This window comes from Procambarus clarkii, chromosome 21 (assembly GCF_040958095.1).
Source record: "Procambarus clarkii isolate CNS0578487 chromosome 21, FALCON_Pclarkii_2.0, whole genome shotgun sequence".
NCBI lineage: Eukaryota > Metazoa > Arthropoda > Malacostraca > Decapoda > Cambaridae > Procambarus > Procambarus clarkii.
Window position 1 is genome coordinate 34,841,370 of NC_091170.1, and position 24,019 is coordinate 34,865,388.

A 24,019-nucleotide genomic window follows, 5' to 3' on the forward strand; every position below is an offset into this window, starting at 1 on the left:
ACTGGGTATTGTTGTAATGGTGTACTGGGTGTTGTTGTGGTGGTGTACTGGGTGTTGTAGCGATGTACTGACCTGATATGCTGGGATTTTTGTGTCATAAACTACTGGTTTTCTGTTCTTATTTTTCTTTTAATTTTCTCCTGAGGCACTGCATGGTATTCTGACACTCTGAACTGTTGTACCGAGTTATTAACCCAATTACCTACAAATCAAACAACATTAACCACTGAATACTAAAGCGCCCTGTGGCAGCGTCACCTGGCGTTGGATCCCTGGTGGAAATTGGTGCCATGAGGAAGATATATAAATTATATATATAATCTATATTATATATATAATTTATAATCTAAAATTCGAGAAGCATATTCCATAATAAGTGCAATATGACGCTATGCGAAAATTTTGAGACATTGTGAACTTTCTGTTCTTGGGGCTCGTAAAATGAATGCTCTTAACAATGAATATTGAAATTATATATAATGGAACAATATATATACTGGTACAATATATATAGATAGGAACAAGGTATATTGGAACAGTGTATATAGAAACATTGAATATGCGAACAATATCTGTATGAAAAATGTAGGCACTGTGCCTACTAAAGCTAAACGAAATTTCTTTCATCCTAAACCTGCTTCTAACACTAGTAGCACTGTACTATGCCTTCCCTTTATATCTGAACTCAAAACTTTTACCAATACCTTTCGTCCTCTTGACATTAAACTCGCCTTTCGACAAACTAACACACTTCGTAGCAATCTAGTTCACACTGCTCCTCCTGCTTCTAATGCTGCTGGTGTCTACTCTATTTCCTGTTCATTATTGTCCTCTCCAATACTTTGGCGAAACTGGCCGTACACTGAATGACAGACTTAAAGAACACAAGAGAAGTGTTAAGTCTGCAGACACTAACAATGCTCTCTTCTGCCATGTGAGGGATTCTAATCATCCCATTGATTGGTCTTCCTCCAAAATAATCTTTCCTGCCTCTACTCTACACAGACGCCGTCTTGTAGAATCGGCTCTTATACACAATGTACCCAACATGAACTTGAGTCCTGGCTTTGTTGCTGTGGACTCTTCCCTTTCACAGTATATACTCAAATGCTCTAATCTTTCTAACAAACGTGACTTAACATAAGCTTTCCCCCTTCCATTTCTTTCTTTCTCTTTCCTTTTCTTTCTCTCTTCTCCCTTTTTCTGTTCATTGTCTTCTCCTACGCTCCCTTGCTATCCTCTTCTTTTTCCTATTTCTATCTCCTTCGGTGGTTATAATAGGAGCTGCCTCGTATGGGCCAATAGGCCTTCTGCAGTTCTCATTATTACTACTATCCCCTACACCTTACTTTCCTCCTCAGTTCTCTCTTGCCTATTTATTGCCTGTCCCTACCTCCTCCTTACAATCGACTTGAGAATGGTCCAGGACGGACCGAAACGTCGTCGTCCCTTCAACTTCTAGTGTGTGGTCTGGTCAACACATATATATATATATATATATATATATATATATATATATATATATATATATATATGTCGTACCTAGTAGCCAGAACTCACTTCTCAGCCTACTATTCAAGGCCCGATTTGCCTAATAAGCCAAGTTTTCCTGAATTAATATATTTACTATAATTTTTTTCTTATGAAATGAAAAAGCAACCCTTTTCTCTATGTATGAGGTCAATTTTTTTTTATTGGAGTTAAAATTAACGTAGATATATGACCGAACCTAACCAACCCTACCTAACCTAACCTAACCTATAATTATAGGTAAGGTTAGGTTAGGTAGCCAAAAAAAGCTAGGTTAGGTTAGGCTAGGTAGGTTAGGTAGACGAAAAAACATTAATTCATGAAAACTTGGCTTATTAGGCAAATTGGGCCTTGAATAGTAGGCTGAGAAGTGCGTTCTGGCTATTAGGTACGACATATATATATATATATATATATATATATATATATATATATATATATAATATGTCGTACCTTGTAGCCAGAACGCACTTCTCAGCCTACTATGCAAGGCCCAATTTGCCTAATAAGCCAAGTTTTCATGAATTATTTGTTTTTGGACTACCTAACCTACCTAACCTGACCTAACCTAACTTTTTCTGCTACCTAACCGAACCTAACCTATAAAGATAGGTTAGGTTAGGTTAGGTAGGGATGGTTAGGTTCGGTCATATATCTACGTTAATTTTAACTCTAATAAAAAAAAATTGACCTCATACATAATGAAATGGGTAGCTTTATCATTTCATAAGAAAAAAATTAGAGAAAATATATTAATTCAGGAAAACTTGGCGTATTAGGCAAATCGGGCCTTGCATAGTAGGCTGAGAAGTGCGTTCTGGCTATTAGGTACGACATATATATATATATATATGTCGTACCTAGTAGCCAGAACTCACTTCTCAGCCTACTATGCATGGCCCGATTTGCCTAATAAGCCAAGTTTTCCTCAATTAATATATTTTCTCTAAATTTTTTCTTATGAATCATAAAGCTACCCATTTCATTATGTATGAGGTCAATTTTTTTTCATTGGAGTTAAAATTAACGTAGATATATGACCGAACCTAACCAACCCTACCTAACCTAACCTAACCTATCTCTATAGGTTAGGTTGGGTTATGTAGCCGAAAAAGTTAGGTTACGTTAGGTTAGGTAGGTTAGGTAGTCGAAAAAACAATTAATTCATAAAAACTTGGCTTATTAGGCAAATCAGGCCTTGCATAGTAGGCTGAGAAGTGAGTTCTGGCTACTAGGTACGACATATATATATATATATATATATATATATATATATATATATATATATATATGAATGAATGAAATGATCATTAAATGTTGATAAAAATAATGCAGAACAAACCACATTTGCAAGGTGAAAATACTGCTAGTGCTCTTGCCCCTCGAGGAGGCAACAGTAGCAACGTGAAAGATCAAAAGACCGTGAAGAGGTTGTGTTGTGGTCCCAGCGTGGGCACTGTGAAGGTGAGGGGGGGCGCACGGTGAAGGTGAGGGGGGCGCACGGTGACCGTGAGGGGGGGGGGGAGAGAGAGGGGGAACGGTGAAGATGAAGGGGAAGGGAGAGAGAGAGATAGGTGGGGGGGGGGGTGGGGGTGGCATGGAAGCGGTGATATGAATGCATGAAATCATTAATCTTGCCGGGGATTTGAGCACAAGGAGCTGAGATATGAGAATGGAGTTAAGGAACATTTCCCCAAGCCATTTGAGCCATCGGGGATCGAACGTCGATCATGCGAGAAGCTCTCGGCTTCTCGGTGTACCAACTACAAGACGAAGAAAAATGAAAGTTAATATAGATATATAGTTTTTTTTTAACGACCAGCCATGTCCGTTCATCTCTGCTCTTATGCAAGTTGCGCGACCCAATAGACTCCTTGACCCCTGCTACATGGTCAGAAGGGCAGTGTTCTTTTAAAGTGGCTACAGTTACATTGTAGTTTTTCACCCGTCAACAAAAGTCTTGAATAGTGGCTAACAAATTTAAAAATTCCCCAACAATTCAGAATTTGGAGAAAAATGCTTCAGGAATATCGAGACTTTTTCATTGTAATTTAAGATTCAAATTCCTAAGTCGATATTGTCGTAATTGAATTCGATATAACAATTGAACTATAGTGCCTAATAGGTGACTATGAAGAGCGTTAAATAGTTATAATGACGACTATGTATATAACGTCAACTTTCCTGCATGACAATATATTGTCAACACAAACCGAAACTGTCTCTATTTTCCGCTTGTTACAACTTGAAATAAAGTTGTTACATCTTGGCTTAACGTGTTTATGACGTATTAGAACGTTGTTACAACTTGCTATATTAGTTGTTATAACTGGTTAGGTGGTGTTAAAACTTGCTCGAACGTTGTACCAAAGTCGTAGTTTCGGTGTGTGTTTGGTGGGATGTTGTCAACGACATTCCAGTGTGATTATAATCTAGGTATCAGAGCCCAGTTATATGACGATTTTGAGTCCCGTTGCTGCGGCAGTCAGCGGTGGAGCGACTCGCTGCTGCGGGCCCCGGGATCAATCACCGGCGGGTGACTGTAAGACCTAATCCTGTCGCGTTTCTGACAACCTAATTTTTCTCAGCACGCTATGTCATGAATGTATAGATCCCTGCCTGTGACGTCAGGTAACTGTCACGTGACTGTTGGCACTCAGTTTCGGGATGGGAGAGGGGGGTGGGTGGCGGGAAGCAGTCGGGTGGGCCTGAATCATTCCGATGAGAAAACGACTTGTCAGGTAAGATGACAGCCGGTTCAGGAATGCCAAAACACCAAATGAGTTGAATAATGTCACTTATTATCCTTATTATCCTTGTCGATCGTCGAGATGAAGGCGGCTTGCAGAGCAAAAATTTCTTTCTCGTGAAATAAACAAATAATATATATATATATATGTCGTACCTAGTAGCCAGAACTCACTTTTTGGCCTACTATTCAAGGCCCGATTTGCCTTATAAGCCAAGTTTTCCTGAATTAATATATTTTTTCTAATTTTTTTCTTATGAAATGATAAAGCTACCCATTTCATTATGTATGAGGTCAATTTTTTTTATTGGAGTTAAAATTAACGTAGATATATGACCAAACCTAACCAACCCTACCTAACCTAACCTAACCTATCTTTATAGGTAAGGTTTGGTTAGGTAGCCGAAAAAGTTAGGTTAGGTTAGGTTAGGTAGGTTAGGTAGTCGAAAAACAATTAATTCATGAAAACTTGGCTTATTAGGCAAATCGGGCCTTGCATAGTAGGCTGAGAAGTGCGTTCTGGCTACTAGGTACGACATATATATATATATATATATATATATATATATATATATATATATATATATATGTCGTACCTAGTAGCCAGAACGCACTTCTCGGCCTACTATGCAAGGCCCGATTTGCCTAATAAGCCAAGTTTTCCTGAAATAATATATTTTCTCAATTTTTTTTCTTATGAAAAGATAAAGCTACCCATTTCAATATGTATGAGGTCAATTTTTTTTTATTGGAGTTAAAATTAACGTAGATATATGATCGAACCTAACCAACCCTACCTAACCTAACCTAACCCATCTTTATAGGTTAGGTTAGGTTAGGTAGCCGACAAAGTTAGGTTAGGTTAGGTTAGGTAGGTTAGGTAGTCGAAAAACAATTAATTCATGATAACTTGGCCTATTAGGCAAACCGGGCCTTGCATAGTAGGCAGAGAAGTGCGTTCTGGCTACTAGGTACGACATATATATATATATATATATATATATATATATATATATATATATATATATATATAAAACATATGTAAATGTTCATTATGCTCAAAATCGCTAATCTCTGAAAGTTCTTTACCGATTCCTATGAAATTTTGACGCAACGTACCATTTGAATACACGCGTGTTTTTATATAGCTACTATATAAATGCCACACCTGTGACAGGTAAAAACATTTTTTTTTAACAGCGTCATCTTTTGGACGTAAAAGCAACATATGCTATACTAAATATTTTACGATTCCATTTCAATGTTTCCGATTGCATTGTTAAATTGAATTTTCATGAATTTCGATATATTTTCATTTTGATTTAACTGTTTCGTGTGACATTGCATTGGAATTAAGCTGTGCCGTTTACCATACTGTTCATTTCATGAGTATAGTTTATTTTTTAGTTTTTCATTTTTTTCATTTCGTTTTTAACTGTTATTCATATTTTTCAATGATGGGAACTTCAGATAATATGATGTTCCCCTTTTTCTGATGGGAACATCTGATCATTTGGGAACGCATCGGACATGGGAGTGGGGAATGGTGAGGAGGACGTGGGGATGAGGGAGTCAGGAATGGCAGGGAGGACGGGGAGACTGAGAAGGGTTGCTGTGGCCAGGTACAGCTAGAATATATATAAAATCCTGCAAATGCAGAGTTATAACCAGCGAGAACACAATTTCCCCCAGAAACACCACATAAGCACAAGCTTTACAAGACAAACACCCACACCATAAACCTTTGAACAACAACAATGATCCCCAGAAAATTGACACATGAGCATACTAGGCAGCCATGGTGTACAAGGCAGCCATGGTGTACAGGGCAGCCATGGTGTACAGGGCAGCCATGGTGTACAGGGCAGCCATGGTGTACAGGGCAGCCATGGTGTACAAGGCAGCCATGGTGTACAGGGCAGCCATGGTGTACAAGGCAGCCATGGTGTACAAGGCAGCCATGGTGTACAGGGCAGCCATGGTGTACAGGGCAGCCATGGTGTACATGGCAGCCATGGTGTACATGGCAGCCATGGTGTACAAGGCAGCCATGGTGTACAAGGCAGCCATGGTGTACAGGGCAGCCATGGTGTACAGGGCAGCCATGGTGTACAAGGCAGCCATGGTGTACAAGGCAGCCATGGTGTACAGGGCAGCCATGGTGTACAGGGCAGCCATGGTGTACAAGGCAGCCATGGTGTACAAGGCAGCCATGGTGTACAGGGCAACCATGGTGTACAGGGCAGCCATGGTGTACAAGGCAGCCATGGTGTACAAGGCAGCCATGGTGTACAGGGCAGCCATGGTGTACAAGGCAGCCATGGTGTACAGGGCAGCCATGGTGTACAAGGCAGCCATATGTCTTTTCCACTTGACACAGCAGATGGCATCACAGGATTCAGACACCAGCACATCAAACAGGAGCTAAGCCCAGCACTCGGCGATCCCACACGTCACCTTCTGGCTTTATTCCCTAAGGATTCTCTAAAAAAAATGGTCTCGTAGGCGTTGTGTAGCGGAATATTGAGCACTCAATCACTGAGAGTGAGTATAGTCGTCTCTATACACTGCTAACCAGCGTATAAATACATTCTCATACCTAGGTTGCAGCTGAAAATTAAGGAAACTTAAAACACAAAATGGGAAAACTGGTTAGCGTGTTAATAACGTCACTAAATTGGGGCTGTAATTCAACTCGGACATCCTTTGTTGGGGAAACGATTGTCGATGATAGTGTAGTTTACTGTCCTGGGAGACTAGTGTATTTGTCTATTTCCTCGAGGGAACTGTAACTCTGACAAGTTACAGAATTAAACTGGGTCAAGTGGCTTCAGTGTGGGTCCCCTATACATATATTTCTTCAAAATCTTAATGGTACATTGCTTATAAGATTTATGGTAATGTATACCATGAAATAAAAAGAGAACGAAAGTTTGTCTGGCGTTGGAGGCTAGACTCATGTAATTGGGCTGCCGATAATTCCATGGTGATTTGTGATTGTATGGGCAGTGTTATGGGTCAAAATGCTTCTCTTGTATTGTAAGTGACTCCTATGGGGTAAACCAACGATTCGTTTGAAGTCTGAAATTGTGAAAAATGTATTGGGTCAGGAAAGTAATTAAAAGAAATGAAGTAGAACAAGACCAGAGCCTTCGGGTACTCTAGTCTTGGAGGAATTATATTTGCATTGTTGTGCTGTCTGGTCCCCCCTTCAGGTGACCCCTCAAGTGACCCCTCAAGTGACCCCTCAGGTGACCCCTAAGGTGACCTATAACGAGTCCACTCTTGTACTATGTGTACTAAATGCTTGAAATACATAACACTATTTAAATCCCTTTATTTTGTATTATCTGATTGCTAAATATCATTATATCTTGATGATAAGAATCTGATTTCCAAAATTTATCTTCCATATAAATGTGCTGCTCTTGATCAGACGATTCGGATCACTTAATTATCAAATATTATCAATAATCGATATTACAACCTGTCCTAAAAAATATATAATAGTACCAATAGCAGCTATTGGTGCAATGTACAAATTGTAGAAGCCTCCCAAAAAGTCAACGTTTCGTAATTTTGACTTTGTGAAGGTCCCTTCAAATTTTTGCCGACACCCCCAACCAAACTGTTTCTAAAGTCTAGTATTGTCATCAGATTGTTCACTTAGGCCTGGGTTAGATTTATAGTTAGGCTGTTTAAGCTTTTGTTATGCCATGTAAAAAAAAATAACAGCTTTTTAAAAATAATAAATTCTTACTTTAATAAAATTTTATTTTATTTTAATAAAAATAAAAGCTTTTCTTGTTACAATAGTTTGTATTGTGTACAATTCCTCCAAAACACAATTTTTTTTTTGTGGGGGGGGGGGATAATATTAGGTCGTATTCAAGGCCTTGACATTCAGAAATCATATCCTTATCCTTATCCTTATCCTTTCCTTGAGGTTACAAATCTGGGCTTGAAATGTGAAAGTTGTGACCAATATACCTCATCATATTGACCAAAACACACACACTAGAAAGTGAAGGGACGACGACGTTTCGTTCCGTCCTGGATCATTCTCAGGTCGATTGTGAGAATGTGACACATTGTGATTGAGATCCTCTTTGAGATTGTGACACAATCGACTCGAGAATGGTCGAGGACAGATCGAAACGTCGCCGTTTCTTTATTTTCTGTTGTGTGGTTCGGTCCTCTTTTTCCTCTTTCTTAGAGGCTCTCAACTTAATTGGCTTTCGTACACTAAACGTCAATAACACTTGAAATTCTAAAGTATATAATTTAAACATTCCTCTTTAACGCCGCAAACATCTCCTTCATGCCAGTAAGATTCTTCAGTTAACCTCTCTCTCTCTCTCTCTCTCTCTCTCTCTCTCTCTCTCTCTCTCTCTCTCTCTCTCTCTCTCTCTCTCTCTCTCTCTCTCTCTCTCTCTCTCTCTCTCTCTCTCTCCTTTCAGTAAACATCCCTCTCACTATAATAAACATCCTTGTACCCCAATAAACATTCCGTTTAAATCAAGTAAACATTTTTAACCCTCAACAATCAACTTTTTTTCCCCATCATTTAACATCCCTCTCCAGCACTCATCTATTTCCTACCAGTAAACATCCTTTCCCCCAATCAAACATTCCTCCCCCCTCCCCCGAGTAAACACATCTCTCAACCCCCAATAAATATTGCTCCCCCACTCAATTTTTTTATCCCTCTCCTCCCCCTCTCAGTAAACATCTCTCTAACCCCCCCCCAATTAACATCCCCCTCCCCCAGAACCCCCCCCCCCTCCCCCTGGACTTCACCTCATCCCCCCATATATTCGTTCTCGTCGAGTCACTGGAAGCAGTTAACGACTCTCCGCGCGTTAATTACACCAAGTATTGGCCTCAAACAGCGAAAATGTCTATCATTTAGATACTAATTACAGACAAGACCATGAAAAAGACCCCATAAAAAAGTATGTTATATATTTAACGATGATTGCTGGTGAGATATGAGGAGTGTTGTGAGGTGATGAGTTGAGAGGGGGGGGCTAGCTGGCGCTCCTGGGAGTTCCTGGGCGCTCCTGGGGGCTCCTGGGGGCTCCTGGGGGCTCATTAGTCTATCAGGCTCACGTGGTCTCCTGCGGTGGTGGGCTGGTGTACCCTGCTGCATCCAGGTCTCTTACTCCCTTTCCCCTTAACACCCCCTTCTCAAATCCCCCTTTGAATTCTTTTCACTCTCTCTTCAACCCATATCTCTTCCCTTAACCCTTGGTCCCCTCCCTTTGTCCCTCCTCTCGCCCCCCCCCCCCTTGCTTAAATATTCCCATTCTGTTTCCATCCCAACCCTCTCAAGAGGCATTGAAACAACCTAATGGATATTGCAGAAGCTTTTCCTCTATTTCTTGTCATTAAAACTCCACGGAAATCACACGATATATTTCATACATTACACCGGGGAAAATGTCCGGAAGTCTCTATTATTGCTAATATTACTTAAAGTGTTTACCTTAAGCCTACATAGGCTAGTTGGAGTAGGCCTGATTTGTTAAAGGCTTTAAGATATATATAGTCTGTAACCTAAACCTCTAGTGCAGTTTTCATGAAGTCGCAAATGAAACTGGAGGATGTGTTGTCCGTAGAGTGTTGAGTTACTGATTTCATGATTACAGAGTTCATGATTTATTTGAAATATAAATGGAAATTTCAATCTGAGGTTGGAGGGAAGAGGGGAAGGGTAGGGAGATGGGGTGAGAGAGAAGGGGGAAATGTGGAATATATATATATATATATATATATATATATATATATATATATATATATATATATATATATATATATATATATATATATATATATATAAAGGGAGTACCACCTCTAGCTGGAAGAAGGGGGACCCATAGCCTCGGAGGAAACCACGCATAACGCATTAGAGGGAATGTTTAGATCCCCTCCAATACAGTTTCTGTGTGCTTTTCTCCTACCACCCCCTTCCTTTTTTATTTTTTGTGCTTTATTATGCATTTGATGGTTACAAGATATACATGGGTTGATACAAAAATAATAATGCAAAAAGGTGCTTAAAGGTTATGGATCTCTTGAAAAACACAACAATGGGAAACATTGATGAATGTCACAGACGGGTTCGATCATTGTTGCAAGTCAAACACTTCTTCGAATTCCTCTGAAGTTGGACTAGTGCCCATATATATATATATATGACTATATATATATATATATATATATATATATATATATATATATATATATATATATATATATATATATATATATATATATATATATATATATTGTCCCCATTGCTTCTGAGACACTCGGCTCCTGGGGTAAAAGTGCTACCAGTATTTTGAAGGAACTGGGCTCATTGAAACGACAAGGGACCCAAGAGCTGCAAGCTTTCTTTTCCAGCGCCTCAGTGTGGCGATACAGAGGGGAAATGCGCACTGCATCTAGCGTTCCTGCCCGCCATCTGAGGAGCTGGAGGAACTCGACTACCTATGATAACCATCTTTGTAACCCATATGTAACTCCTTTTTTGTAACAAAGTTCAAATAAAGTAAATATATATGTGTACACACAAAAGAATGTGGGTGGTAGGAGAAGATAATATTAGTGTTCAGTGAGAAACCACAAGGTCTCCTCTGAATACTTTTTATTTTCTTCTCCGAGGCTATGGGTCCCCACATTGGCACCAGAGGTGGTACCCTCACAAACTTTATATATATATATATATATTATATATATATTATATATATATAATATATAATATATATAATATATATATACATATATATAATATATATATATATATATATATATATATATATATATATATATATATATATATATATACATATATATATATATATATATATGCGAACAAGCCTGAATGGTCCCCAGGACAATATGCAACTGAAAACTCACACCCCAGAAGTGACTCGAACCCATACTCCCAGAAGCAACGCAACTGGTATGTACAAGACGCCTTAATCCACTTGACCATCACGACCGGACATAATGAGGTGATAGCCGAGGCTATTTGAACCACCCCACCGCCGGCACTCGGATAGTAATCTTGGGCATAGCATTTTACCAAATCACCTCATTCTTTGGGGCACACGTGAGGAACACAAATGCGAACAAGCCTGAATTGTTCAGGCTTGTTCGCATTTGTGTTCCTCACGTGTGCCCCAAAGAATGAGGTGATTTGGTAAAATGCTATGCCCAAGATTACTATCCGAGTGCCGGCGGTGGGGTGGTTCAAATAGCCTCGGCTATCACCTCATTATGTCCGGTCGTGATGGTCAAGTGGATTAAGGCGTCTTGTACATACCAGTTGCGTTGCTTCTGGGAGTATGGGTTCGAGTCACTTCTGGGGTGTGAGTTTTCAGTTATATATATATATATATATATATATATATATATATATATATATATATATATATATATATATATATATATAATAGCAAGTTAAAAAAGAAAGGTTAAGAGCTTAGTGTTTTAAACTCATTCGAGCCTTCGTCAGGGCTGGACAGAGGGAGAAGTATATCAGACAGAATAAGAAGATGGGGTAAGACAGGACGCTGTCTGGACAACAACCCATCAGAGGAAGCCGCCGGCGTCATGTTATACTTTAACTAGTGACGCCGGCGGCTTCTTCTGATGGGTTGTTGTCCAGACAGCGTCCTGTCTTACCCCACCTCCTTATTCTGTCTGAATACTTCTCCCTCTGTCCAGCTCTGACGAAGGCTGGAATGAGTTTAAAGCACTAAGTTCTTAATCTTTCTTTTTTTAACTGGTTATTTTGCATTACTGGATCAGCATTTTGTTTATCCTTCTAGCTTATATATATATATATATATATATATATATATATATATATATATATATATATATATATATATATATATATATATATATATGTCGTACCTAGCAGCCAGAATGCACTTCTCGGCCTACTATGCAAGGCCCGATTTGCCTAATAAGCCAAGTTTTCCTGAATTAATATATTTTCTCTAATTTTTTTCTTATGAAATGATAAAGCTACCCATTTCATTATGTATGAGGTCAATTTTATTTTATTGGAGTTAAAATTAACGTAGATATATGACCGAACCTAACCAACCCTACCTAACCTAACCTAACCTATCTTTATAGGTTAGGTTAGGTTAGGTAGCCGAAAAAGTTAGGTTAGGTTAGGTTAGGTAGGTTAGGTTGCCGAAAAACAATTAATGCATGAAAACTTGGCTTATTAGGCAAATCGGGCCCTAAATAGTAGGCTGAGAAGTGCGTTCTGGCTACTAGGTACGACATATATATATATATATATATATATATATATATATATATATATATATATATATATATATATATATATATATATATATATATATATATATTTAGGGGTACCACCACTGGTTTAATTAAAGGGACCCACATCCTCAACGAAGAAAATAAATAGTGTTCAGAGAAGACCTTGTGGATTCTCACTGAATACTTTAATCTTTTCCTCTCTTACCACCCCTATTATTTTTTTAATTTGATTATATATATATATATATATATATATATATATATATATATATATATATATATATATATATAATATATATTAATAATAATAATATATAACAAACCATTTCCAGCCTTCATTTGTATATTTAAAATTATTATTGCATTTCAAATTCTGGAACTTCAGCATCATAAAAAAATATATAAATAATTTATCCCTCTCCCCAAACAAAAAGGAAAAATAATTTATAATTATTTAAATTAAACCGAAATGCAAAAAATGGTAATCAATCATAGTTATAAGAATATGACAATTAAATATAAAAAATAGAAAAATTGGTCGAATATAAAATGTTTAAGGATAAAACACCAGACAAAGTTCTTTAATGAACAACTCATTATAAATCAAAATTATAAATAAAAAGGGCCCCTACAATTATTTTTCAACTTCAAAAGGTCAGAATTGAACAAATGACGGAAAGTGGAGTGAGTGTGTGCATGTGCTTTCAAAGAAGGAATGTCGAGACAATGGTAAACCAGTTCTAAATAAATCCCTCTATAAGGTTCTCAATCCTTATCCTGAAATTCCTTATCGCGGCATTTCCAATATATCTAGTACTAGGTTCTAGGACTCGAATCTAAAACGTGAAAGAATAGCAAACACTGTTCTTAAATTAAAAATTAAAATATTACGTCACCGTGGTGATTGTAGTGTATTGATGTCCTGGTGATTGTAGTGTATTGATGTCCTGATGATTGTGGTGTGTCGGTGTCCTGATGATTGTGGTGTGTCGGTGTCCTGATGATTGTGGTGTGTCGGTGTCCTGATGATTGTGGTGTGTCGGTGTCCTGATGATTGTGGTGTGTCGGTGTCCTGATGATTGTGGTGGGTCGGTGTCCTGGTGATTGTGGTGTGTCGGTGTCCTGATGATTGTGGTGTGTCGGTGTCCTGGTGATTGTAATGTATCGATGTTCTGGCGATTGTAGTGTATCGTTGTCCTGGTGATTGTAGTATATCGGTGTCCTGGTGATTGTAGTGTCTCGATGTCCTGGTGATTGTGGTGTATCGATGTCCTGGTGATTGTAGTGTATCGATGTCCTGGTGATTGAAGTGTATCGGTGTTCTAGTGATTGTAGTGTATCGATGTCCTGGTGATTGTAGTGTATCGATGTCCTGGTGATTGTAGTGTATCGATGTCCTGGTGATTGTAGTGTATCGGTGTCCTGGTGATTGTAGTGTATCGGTGTCCTGGTGATTGTAGTGTCTCGGTGTTCTGGTGATTGTAGTGTATCGGTGTCCTGGTGATTGTAGTGTATCGGTGTCCTGGTGATTGTAGTGTATCGGTGTCCTGGTGATTGTAGTGTATCGATGTCCTGGTGATTGTAGTGTATCGGTGTCCTGGTGATTGTAGTGTATCGATGTCCTGATGATTGTAGTGTATCGGTGTTCTGGTGATTTTAGTGTATTGATGTCCTGGTGATTGTAGTGTATCGGTGTCCTGATGATTGTAGTGAATCGGTGACCTGGTGATTGTAGTGTATCGGTGTCCTGGTGATTGTAGTGTCTCGGTGTTCTGGTGATTGTAATGTATCGGTGTCCTGGTGATTGTAGTGTATCGGTGTCCTGGTGATTGTAGTGTATCGGTGTCCTGGTGATTGTAGTGTTTCGGTGTTCTGGTGATTGTAGTGTATCGATGTCCCGGTGATTGTAGTGTATCGATGTCCTGGTGATTGTAGTATATCGATGTCCTGGTGATTGTAGTGTATCGATGTCCTGGTGATTGTAGTGTATCGATGTCTTGGTAATTGTAGTGTATCGGTGTCTTGGTGATTGTAGTGTCTCGGTGTCTTGGTGATTGTAGTGTCTCGGTGTCCTGGTGATTGTAGTGTCTCGGTGTCCTGGTGATTGTAGTGTATCGGTGTTCTGGTGATTGTAGTGTATCGGTGTCCTGGTGATTGTAGTCTATCGGTGTCCTGGTGATTGTAGTGTTTCGGTGTTCTGGTGATTGTAGTGTATCGATGTCCCGGTGATTGTAGTGTATCGATGTTCTGGTGATTGTAGTATATCGATGTCCTGGTGATTGTAGTATATCGATGTCCTGGTGATTGTAGTGTATCGATGTCCTGGTGATTGTAGTGTATCGATGTCTTGGTGATTGTAGTGTATCGGTGTCTTGGTGATTGTAGTGTCTCGGTGTCCTGGTGATTGTAGTGTATCGGTGTTCTGGTGATTGCAGTGTATCGGTGTTCTGGTGATTGTAGTGTATCGGTATTCTGGTGATTGTAGTGTATTGATGTCCTGGTGATTGTAGTGTCTCGGTGTCCTCGTGATTGTAGTGTATCGATGTCCTGGTGATTGTAGTGTATCGGTGTCCTGGTGATTGTAGTGTATCGGTGTCCTGGTGATTGTAGTGTATCGGTGTCCTGGTGATTGTAGTGTATCGGTGTCCTGGTGATTGTAGTGTCTCAGCCATGAAGATTGTAGTTGGCCGTCGCATCTAGTGTCCGCACACTTCACACACACACACACACACACACACACAACGTGTGAGTACACACACCCGTCACATGCTCTCTCTCACTCCTTCTTCAGTTTAAAAGGTGGGTGTCGTAGTTTTGTTTCCTTAGTGTTTTCATATTTCTTAACTGTGATCCGCCGCCGTCAACACGTCCTGGGTGTAGCCACTTCCCCCCCTCCCCCCCCCAATGTCTTCACCTTTGTCCTTTGTCCTTTGTCCTTTGTCCAGTGTGCGATGTTTTGTCCAGTGTGCGATGTTTTGTCCAGTGTGTACGATTCCTTTGCCCAGGGTTCCATGAAATTTTTCCAGCGTTCGATACCTATGTACAGGATGCTATCCTTTGAGCTGGACTTATTCCTTTGTGTAAGAATCCGAAACTTTTGTCCAGGGTTCGATATTCTTGTCCAAGGGGGGGGGGGGTAATACCACTGAGGTTTTACATATTAATTTCCATTTCAGCTGGTTATATAGCCCTGTTGATTAAATTTTCAATCATATATATGTCAAACGTGTAATAAGATAAAGCATAATTAAATTCTCAAATTAAGAAATGTATTTTTATATACGTGTATATTATTTCCGGAGATAGGGTAATTGGAATATATTGCGATATATTAATATGCTTAAGATTTCGATAAAATTGGAATGCCCCGTTCATCTATTGTGGATAAGACATTGTGTTTACACACACACACACACACACATTATATAATGTAATATATATATATATATATATATATATATATATATATATATATATATATATATATATATATATATATATATGTGTGTGTGTGTGTGTGTGTAATATCACAAAAATACGTCATTAAATTATGTATAAGTATCCACAAAGGAGAAATATTCCGAAATAATCCCAGCGCCTATGTTATTTACCATATTTATGAGGAGACGGTTGACACAGTGGCGTGGGAGTATTCAGCCCCCACACCTCAGTAGATCAAGAAACATACACATAACATCATATAATAGAAGTGATATGATGCTGAAGTATACCTTCGCCCATACTTCTGGGAGCAGGCCATCTGCAGGCTTATATAGGCCATTACCCATTATATAGTGTTATACTGTTCACTAATTTTATGAATTATTAATATATTTTATATAATGCTCGACTCATGAGTTTCTATTATATAATTCACAACTTTATTTTAAATGAAGCTTCAATAATATTTCTTTCATTAATAGAGTTATAATCTCGAGTTATGACTGAATTAATCCAGTCAGTCGATTAATTACAATCTGTTAAGTGAACACAAACAATGCACTTGAACTTTTTTTATGCTTATGTGTGTTCTGTTACTCACCGGTCTTGGCGTTGGCCAGTTTGATAAACATGCAATTTATTACAATCTTTGCGTGGAATTTTACACCCAACAATTACAGGAACTCGGGGGAATTTTTAATCACAAAGTTTTAATGGCATGAAAATTCCTGAATGCTACATTATATATTGTTTTATTAATATAGGAAGCATTGCACGCAATTTGACTAGCCTTTTTTCAATTAGGGTATTTTACATTGAAGTCTATACGATATATGAAACTAATTTTATCATCTATAAACGAAGGACTACATATCGTTATAGCCCTAAATAATATTGAAGAAAACACCGCTTATTTTTCGCGTTGATTATAAGATGTGTAAAACTTTACAACAGATCCAATATTTGTTGTTTTTCTGTATATACGGAAACCTTGAAAATATTTTCAGGTTAGTAATTTAAAGCATCTTAGAATGGTAAAGAATTGTTTTGTTCCATTTTCCTCGTGAACTTAATGAGTGGGGCTAGATTATTTAATTTTAATTAAAACATGTCTTGATTTAAATTTTTAAGTCATAAGCAAAACGTATAATTAAGATAACGAAACCACGTGACAGTAAAACGTAAAATTGTAATATATATAGTTTTTTGGCAGAGCTTCATAAGCATTAGAATCATTTCATGACTTGTTAATTTTCGCTACAGAAAAAAATTAATGTTAATAAATGATTTCGATACATATCTTAAATTGACAAAAAATTCACTGGATGTTAATAATAATGGTTTTAACCAATTTTTTAATTAATAACATTTAGATAATTTTATTCATATTACAAAAGATAATTGGATATAGCTGCAGATGGCCTTCATACTTCATACTTGATTCAAAGAAGGATGGATGAACTGCTGTGGACACCTCCCATCACGTTACTCCCATTATTCGATATTATCTTGGTTGTTGTTATAGATTCAGCTACTCGGAACAAGTTCCAAGTAGTACGGGGCTATGGTGAGCCCGTAACTTACCTGGCACAGAAGCGGAGGAGATATCTTGGGGTTTCTCGATCTAATCAGATGTGTGGGGGGAGGGGGTGGAATACACCCACAGCCTGGGTGTGGGTTTATTCCACACCTAGTCGGTCGAGGAGACCTGGTCGAGGACCAGGCCGCGGGGGACGCTAAGCCCCGGAATCATCGCGAGGTAAGGTAAAGTTACACCCATGTGTCACCTGTTCACTGTTAACACTAAACACTGTGAGTTAACACTAAAAAGTGTGTTAACTCGCGAAAGCACTCGGATTATTTTGCTGTCAAGTAACATTTCATTTGATCGAACTCGCCGAGCCTCGAACTATATACGGCAAAAGCAGCATCCAGCAGTCCTACCAACTTACCCACCAGCACCCACAATAAGATACGATCCCAGAGACGCCCAACTGGGTGCCAAATGAATACAATTTACATGACTCTTACGTGGCGCACCAAACACCTTCGCGCCAAACTGGCACTCCCGCGGGAAGGCCAAAATTCTCAGTTGGACAGCAGTGCCATGTCTCTGGAGATCCTTATTGTGGGGCGTTGGCAGCTCAGTAGGTAGAACTGCGGGCGTATTTTGTGATAGTTTCGGGGCTTAGCGTCCCCGAGGCCCGGTCATCGCCCAGGTCTCCTCGTTGCTGGACTGGTCAACTAGGTTGTTGGACGCGGCGGCTTGCAGCCTGATTCACAGCCTGGTTGAGCAGGCAAATCCTTTGGAGGTGGTGATCGAGTTCTCTCACTTGAACACTGCGAGGGATCGTCCAGGTGTGTTTAATATAACGGCCGTGTCCAGGTGTGTGATATATAACGGCCGTGTCCAGGTATGTGAAATATAATGGCCGGGTCCAGGTGTGTTTAATATAACGACTGTGTCCAGGTGTGTGGAATATAATGGCCGGGTCCAGGTGTGTGGAATATAACAGCCGTGTCCAGGTGTGTGGAATATAACAGCCGTGTCCAGGTGTGTGGAATATAACAGCCGTATCCAGGTGTGTGGAATATAACAGCCGTATCCAGGTGTGTGAAATATAACGGTCAGGTGTGTAAACACTTCGCAAATAATGAAACCCTGTAATGAAGTAATGTTTTATCCCGTTCATGTTATTGTTAAGGCTCGAGCAGGTGGTATAATGATTGCAACCCGTCTGCAACGTTATCCCAGGAGTGGTCAAAACGTTTAGGCAACCAATTACGAAACCTGTACATCTTTCCTCAATCAAAGTTGCTCTATTTACACGGATTATACACAGTTCGCGAGCTCCGAAGCCCTTACGCGGCTGTTTATGGCTATATAAACATAGTGGGGATTGGAGATTGGAAGAGATTGAAACTAGTCAACTGTTTAATATATGCAGATTAGACCGCCATGATTGAGAAATGATGTTGAGTGGTCAGCGCTTCGGATTCGTAGTCCTGAGGTTCCGGGTTCGATCCCCGGTGGAGGCGGAAACAAATGGGCAGAGTTTCTTTCACCCCGACCGATTCCCCCTGTTACCTAGCAGTAAAATAGGTACCTGGGAGTTAGACAGCTGCTACGGGCTGCTTCCTGGAGGGTATGTAACAAAAAGGAGGCCTGGTCGAGGACCGGGCCGCGGGGATACTAAGCCCCGAAATCATCTCAGGAAAATAACCTCCCTGATACAATAAATGACGCTCCTAATATCCCCCCTTGATATATTTAATTGGACTTCTTATTACCTCCTAATATAAGTAAGGAACATTATTACCCCTTAATATAAACAGTGAACATTCTTACTATCCCCCCCTGATCAACCAGGCTGTGACTCATACGTCAGGCTGCAAACAGCCGCGTCCAACAGCCTGGTTGATCAGTCCAGCAACCAGGAGGCCTGGTCGACGACCGGGCCGCGGGGACGCTAAGCCCCGGAAGCACCTCAAGGTAACCCCTGACACTTAAGTGACATTCTTATGTCATGTTCTTCCTACCCCCCCCCCCCCCCCCGATATATTTCATAACGTTAATACAACCCCTGGCTATACTTAAGTAACATCCATACAACCCCTGGCTATACTTAAGTAACATCCATACAACCCCTGGCTATACTTAAGTAACATCCATACAACCCCTGGTATATTTAAATGACGTTCATACTTACCCCCCTGATATACAAAAAGTATTATAATTAATATTATCCCCCCATACATACATACAAATGGGCATACACTATCTCGCTCTCCCCTGGCCGCACGGAGAGCGAGATAGTGCACATCAGCGCCCCGCTAAACAGTGGCTCACATCAGGGGGGGGACATGTGTTCACATATGAGGTCCCCCTCTCATGGCCCTGAGTTGCATAATATTGCAGGGCATTATGGCCCTAGAGAGGAGCTAAGGAGCTTCGTCTGGGCCGCGGTGAGCATTGAGGCAGGAGATGGAGATCCGTCGACATGGTATCTTTGCAATTGGCATTTAGGTAGGGCCTAATTCTGCACCACCCCCCTTTCCCTTCCCTCCAAAATAATCAGTCAATTGCCGGCAACCTATTTACCCATTTACACATATTTACATCCTTTACATCACATTGTGTATACCATTATAAACCTTTTATGTAAAAAAATGTCCCAAACCTTTCTATTTAAGAGAGATGGGTGTAGTCCTCTGTGCTATTTTCTGTTTACACTCGATCACATGATATGTGGGAGTGAGGGGCATGTTGGTCGGGCACCACATGATCCGACGACACCAGTCAAGGTGCCTCGTTAGACGTGGATTGGTCGTTGTGGTTCATCTTGTGAGTTCTCTCTCTCTCTCTCTCTCTCTGCAGCTTTTAACGAGAATGTTTTCGAGTTACAACTTGCGGGGAGTTCGCTTCTTGGCTGTGTTTCTTTGCTCCGTTCTCAAGACTGTACAGGATTTATGAACACTTCTGTGAGTCTAAATTATGGCCCGAGAAATAAGAAATGTTGTAAATCATCAGTTTCAAACTTTAATTTATTATCATGTCGAGACTGAAATCAAATCTGTTGAGTAGCATCTCACCGTTTCGTTAACTACAGTACCACTTCATTGTTGCAAACACAGGATGACCCAACTACCACACTACAGGCTTTGAACAGTTCCTGTGTATTGAACAAGTGTATACACAGGCTTTCTTTTTTTTTTACGTGAATATCATTGTGGTGGATCAATACGATGGTACCCCATGGTAAGTACGGTACAGTATGTGTGTGGGGGGGGGGGGGAAGTACGGTACACCTCCCCGTCGCTGGGTAGTGATCGGGACGGGCGGGAAGCGACCGTTACTCTCCCTACGGCCTCGTCCGGGTAACTGAGGCTTGGCTCAGGGATGCCTCTCTCCAGCCCTAACCCCATCATCACACCCCACCCCCCTTCTCCACTATGCCACCCCCAACCCCCCTCTTTTAACCCCCCTTCTCCCAATAACATGGTTCATCCGCACCGCCGCCACCACCCCCCAACACCCACACCGCCGCCACCCACACAACTACCCACCCCCCAAAGCAACACCCACACACACACGCTTCCTCCGCTTCCTTCCTCTCACTTCCTCTCACGTTAGTATCCTAACATCAGCGTGGTTCAGGCACTCGCGCACGCTCTCCCCCCCGCACACACATTCTCCCTCTCCACCCTTCCAATTTATTTTACGTCTTTCGTTAAAGGAGGGCGGTTCATATATAGTTTTCGGGGGTGTGGCTCAGTGTGCGATTTTGTTTGTCTGAATCCAGAGTGCATTTTGCGAACTCGTCTCCGTGAGCTCTGTGGGTGTGTGGGGGGGATGAGCTGGTGGAGCCTCTCAGCTTTATAGACTTTTCTTTCTCTGTGTTTTAGGGTTTTCAGCGAGTCAGTCAGAGGCTCGAGGCCCGTACTGGTATATGCCAGCAAAAATAATTCACAAAATCACCTCTAAACTTATATATCACTTGTTAATACTCACTGAAAACGTGAGGTCACTCCTTTTTCTTCACTAAGGCTCATTCTGGACCATATTCACTTTATTTCCCCCATTTTTCAATGTTTATGAATCTTGTATATAATGATCATGTCTCCTTTTCCATTCACCTGGGATGTAGGAGTCTCAAACCGTGTCTACTTTTTTTTGTTTCTTCCCCTATTGTACTGACGTCTTGCTTCCTCAGTTCACCCCGTCAAGCCCAGCCTTCTGTGAGTCTCTGGTCGAGGCCAGTAGCAAAGCTCTTGGGCTCCACCTCTACCTTTGTCGTCAGGTAGTTCTTTCACGCTAAAGCTGAAATGGAAGCCAGGCATGACTGGGATGTAATATATAGAACATGTAGGTCAGGGTTTGTGTTATGGGTAGCTTTAATTTTTGCCGAATAAATTGGTTTAAGAAAACAGGGAATACCAAACGCAGATTTTTTTATAGAATTAGTTGATAATTGTTTTCGAAGCAATTAATAAACAGGGAAAAACAAGTAAATGTCATCGAATTATTAAGGGAGCTATGGGTACAGTGATCACAAGAAAATAGGGAATGAGCTAGGGAACAATGATCATAAGGAAATAGGGAATTAACGTAGAATGGAATATATGTGTAGGAGAAGACTCTCCTTTTCCAAAAAATCTTGATTTTGATGAACAAAGGGATTTCTTGGGAAGGATAGATTGGACAGACCTAACCTAACCTAACCTAATCTAACCTAACCTAACCTAACCTAACCTAACCATAGGCGGTGGACGCTACGTCCCTCACCGCTGGGGACGTGACACAGGATTACGACATAGATTCAAATTATAACATTATGAAAATATTATAAGCAAAATGTATAAGGTGAGTTTAGTACACATAAATTGCTTAGATCGAATGATAACGACCCCCAAGTGAATAACCATGGCTCTGAAGAACTTCACATGTGAAAAGAAAGCGTTGTACAAATGGTGTAAGAAATGGAGAAATCAGTCTAGAACAACAATTTATACAATGTATTGTTGAATAACAACAATACAATTTATCAAACTAATTATATAAGTAGAAGAAAAAATAGGGAAAGAACGAGGAAATTTTTAAAGTACGTGAAAAAAGGGGCAGACAAATCGGATAGCAGGATTTATCTCTGCAATTAATTGTTAGAATTTGTTAGCAATAGAACACCTGGTGTTACTCTTCGTGTTATCTTACTCCTGTTAGGCTTTATATACATTATACATTTCAGTTAGGGGCTGATACTCGAACCTTAAATGCCTTATCTGTCTTCTTAAAGATGAACATGATAATATTGACAATTTTTTCCACGATTCGGGTACTTTACTCGACTGTAATGACTTATTAAATATAAACGTCAAGCGTCCGTTTAGCTCGTCTTACATTCTCTTAGATCTCTTGACGAAAAAAAAGTGTCCTGGTGACCCGTTTGGGGTTAATTGTTCTGTCTGTTAAATAAACTTCCTTCCAGGTAACGATGAAACAGTTCAATTTACTCGCGTCGTTATCTACATTGATTTGTTCATGTACAGGTTAAATAGGAAGTTTTTTTCTTTAGTAAATCAAAAGACAAAGTACTTTCTTAAAACGTCATTATCAGCACACTTGACTTAACTCATTTTTTTTTTTCAAAGGGCCGGAGTCTCCTGCTTCATCTTTGTAGTCCGGAGCTACAAGACAAACACCTTTGTCTTCGGGGTGTTTGTTTTTGTCTTCCTGAGCAAACACACTTCATAATTTCTTCCTGCTCTCTAATTTTTTGTTGTAGTTGTTCTTCACAGTGTCCCTATAAAGTGTTGTTCTAGAACTGTTCCTTGTTTCAGTTCGCTTATATAGAGCTTTTTTTATTTCTTATAGGAGTGCTTTAGTCTCAGGGATCATTCATTTTGATTAGTGTTAATCAATCTAATCAATTTACACGGTATATTATGTGCTATAATTAGAATTTGTTTAAATGAGTTATTGGTTGAATCCACATCGAAATCTACTGACATATGTCACCAGCTCCAGACTGCCCTCACGTGCCCAGGATACCTCAGTGTTCGTGTCTGCCCAACCTATTCCTCCCAAGAAACTTCTCAATCCCTCATAATTTGCCTCACGGAAACCTGGTGCCAATACAGTGTCTTCATTCACACCAATTTGTCCCGTTATGAAGGATTTAATACCCTTGTGAGCACTGTTCCCTAACGTTCCCATTTCCAGGTATAATATCACTCATATTGTTAACAATGCCTCTTTAGTCCCGATACGGACAGGTAATAACTCCGTAACGTGTTTTCCTTATCTCTGGCATAGAAAGTCCTGTGTAAATTGCTCACCTGGGCATCACCTGCAATCAAAACTCACTTACTTTATTCTTGTACGGATGCTGCTCTCCTCTCACTCCTCCCGAGCCAGGGACCAGATTCATGAAAGCACTTACGCAAGCACTTACGAACCTGTACATCTTTTTTTCAATCTTTGGCGGC

The 24,019-nt window shown here is 39.9% G+C and overlaps 1 protein-coding gene across 1 annotated transcript in view; it reads right to left on the reverse strand.

Annotated features, from left to right (window-relative positions):
• Nucleotides 1-20,900, reverse strand: part of LOC123760623 (octopamine receptor beta-2R) — a 47,072-nt gene extending 26,172 nt beyond the window's left edge. Inside the window, exon 1 of the mRNA XM_045746354.2 lies at nucleotides 20,215-20,900. The gene's annotated coding sequence lies outside the window, so the exon portion shown is untranslated. The remainder of the gene's footprint in view (nucleotides 1-20,214) is intronic.
• Between the last annotated feature and the right edge of the window lie 3,119 nt (nucleotides 20,901-24,019).